Raw genomic sequence first — 3215 nt, forward strand, 5'->3', positions numbered from 1 at the left:
GACGACCATTGGCAGTCCAAAGAAGTGCGACAAGATCAAGAACGTGATCCGGTCCTAAAACCCATGATAGACTGGAAGAGGAAAAACCGTAAGCCGACGGGGAGGAAGTGGCACGATATTCCCCAACTGTAAAATCGTACTGGGCTCATTGGAAATCCATGAGGTTGGCCGCAGACGTACTTCTAACACGCGTACTGGTGGGTGCAGACCTCAGAGTAATAAGTAAAGGGGAGGCCGCATTCCCTATTTCAGTACACAAAGTAAACATGTAACCTCAACCTATTGTATGTTGATAAACAAATGATACATAAGGAAACACAATGGTCCCTGGTACAGTGGCGTACCGAGTTTAGGTTTAAAATCTATCATAATATAAGGAAACCATAAAAATTACACTTTTTAATAGAATAAAATCAGAAGTGCTCGATTATTTAAGCTTTCATGTGTAATAAATAGACAATAAATAGGAAAAAGTTAATGGTTTCTTCAAAATCTATAATTAATATTTTAAAAACATTTCCAGAACAAAAGAGTGACTAAAGAAAACTCCTCGATTGAAACTATCATTATACTATAGCTATAGCAATGTCATTGCCTACTATTAATTCTATTATTTCATAGTAGTTCTCGATTACTGGAAGAACATTTATTAAAATAAATAATTTAAATAAAACTACAAGAAAAGGAGCAAAAATATATTTAATTAAAATCTGCTGGAATATAAACAATGCAAAGAAAACAAAACATATTTGTACTAAAAGTAACGGAAAAATGAATTTACATTGAACAACATTTAATCGTATGGGAAAATAAGCATGTTTTAAATGTACGCAACAAAAATAAGCTGAATTTTGAGCTCACAACATTGACAGCTCGTCTCTTATGGAACAGGGACAACATGTGATTGAAGATGTTTTATAGCAACATCTATAAAATTTCCTTCACTGGCAATTTCTCGAAGAGGGAACCTTTGAGACGGCACAACCATTTCATCAACACTGTGCTAAAACGTATTACCTTCCAAATGTTGTATTAATAGGCACAGTTCCATGTGTGAGACATCGTTTTCCAGTTACTGTTACCTTAATATCTGTAGCACGGAAATGCTTCGACAGACATAATTATCCTTTGAAAAATCATATTCAGATATGGCGAAATTTTCTAGCCACACTGCTCGTATCGCAGGATCTTATGGTATTCTACAAATAAACACAGAGCTAGTGTCAGTATCAAAATACAAACATAATAAATTAACAAATAAAATACTTAGGACACCTTACACCCTTGTAAGAACGCCCATGGAAACAATGTCAAACTTACTTGTGAAAAGAAGTAGCACATATTTGGCTCTTTTCCTGTAATTGTCGGCATATTATACGCCGCTTTGGCATTTTTATTGAAATTAGATAAAAAAACAGTTTAAAAAGACACAAAACACTGAACTCGGCTAATATCTATTTCACAACAATAGACTGTAATAATGGCGCCCCCTTTAGAACCGTTTAATACCAGGCAATGATGCCACTTACGGCGTTTGTAGTGCTAGGAATTTCAATAATGTATTTTTTTTTTCGGATATTCAGAATCTATAATTATAAAACAAGTTGCAAGAAAATAGTGTCGTAGTCTTATGCATCTTACAATTTAACTAATTTGTAAGTCGAGGTCAAGAATAAGGTAGATCCTTGTACGATAATCAATTAAAATGACCGCTGTACTATAAAGCTAAAAATGTAACATTGGCATCAATGTCAAGGACATCACAAAGTACCAATGTTTGTAAATACACATATGTCAACACTTCACTATCGAATGTAAATAAAGGCGTCCCCTTTATTTATTAGTCTGAGGTGCAGACGGCGGGGATGAGCGTCTGCAGATTGTCATCCCGAAGTCCAGGGTACGCGAGGTGTTGGAAGAAATTCACAATGGGGACACCGGTGGACATTTTGGAGTGGCCAAAACTCTGGGCAAGTTACGAGAACGATTTTGCTGGGTTAACTGTTCAGCAGATGTGAAGGAATGGTGCAGAAAATGTACTTTCTGTGCTGCAAGCAATGGTCCCCAGAAGCGTAGGCATGCTCCTATGTGACAGTACAATGTAGGCAGCCCCTTCGAGAGAATAGCGATAGATGTATTGAGACAGACTCCGAAAAAAAATACATCGTCGCGGTAATGGATTATTTCAGTAAGTTGGTTGAGGCTTACGCGTTGCCAAACAAAGAAGCCTCCACAGTAGCAGACGCCTTAGTCAAGGACTGGATTTGCCGATTTGGAGATCCCATGGAAATGCACTCCGACCAAGGTCGGAATTTTGAGTCGGCTCTCTTTAAAAATGTGTGTTCTCTCTTAGGTATATGTAAAACGAGGACAACTGCACTACATCCGCAGTCAGATGGAATGGTGGAAAGAATGAATAAGACCATCAACAGATACCTGGCAAAGGTAGTCTCTGACCATCAAAGAGACTGGGACCATTTTCTCCATCTATTCCTAATGGCTTACCATTCCTCCATCCATGAAACGACCGGGCAAACTCCAGCCAGCATAGTCATGGGACGAGAGTTACGTCCACCCTGCGACCTGAAGTTTGGGTGTCCACCAGGAGAAGACCTCGCAGGAGAAGATTATGTCAGTAACCTGAGAAGGAAGATGAGCGACATTCACCAACGAGTGCGGGCTAACATCCAAACTGCCAGCGATAGGATGAAGGAAATTTACGACATCAGAGCCGAGAATGGAGGGTACCAGGCTGAAGACTTGGTATGGCTTTTCAACCCGCAACGACGCCGTGGTCTGTCACCAAAATTGCAGACCTCTTGGAACGGGCCGTACCAGATTCTCGCCCGTATTAATGATGTGGTCTACAGGATCCAGAAGCTACCGAGTGAGAAATCAAGAGTAGTCCACTTCAATCGTCTAGCTCCATACTATGGAATTAACGCAGATGAAGTCCAAGTTAGAATCACCAGTTCCTACAATGACGAAGATTGTTTCGACAAATTTATGTCGGCCTTTTCTGGCACTTCCAAGGCTCGACATGGTATAACTAGGGAAGAACAAAGAGACCTGTTCAGTGTGTCCGATGACTACTATTTAGCCCACTGCATAGCTGAAGATCTTAGAATGTCTAAAGGCATTGCTTGTGCGTTTAAGCGAAGATTTGGAAGGCTTGAAGAATTGAGAAGACAGGGCCCACAAGTTGGACAAGTACT

General features: G+C 39.7%; 1 long non-coding RNA gene across 1 annotated transcript; it reads right to left on the bottom strand.

Moving 5' to 3' along the window:
* Positions 1–681: 681 nt before the first annotated feature.
* Positions 682–1486, bottom strand: LOC111692059. The gene is made up of 2 exons (XR_002763125.1): positions 1321–1486; positions 682–1199 (listed from the first exon to the last, which is right to left on the bottom strand). It is a non-coding gene; the product is annotated as an uncharacterized LOC111692059 (long non-coding RNA).
* Between the last annotated feature and the right edge of the window lie 1729 nt (positions 1487–3215).

The sequence above is a fragment of the Anoplophora glabripennis genome, unplaced genomic scaffold, assembly GCF_000390285.2.
Source record: "Anoplophora glabripennis isolate ALB-LARVAE unplaced genomic scaffold, Agla_2.0 scaffold889, whole genome shotgun sequence".
NCBI lineage: Eukaryota > Metazoa > Arthropoda > Insecta > Coleoptera > Cerambycidae > Anoplophora > Anoplophora glabripennis.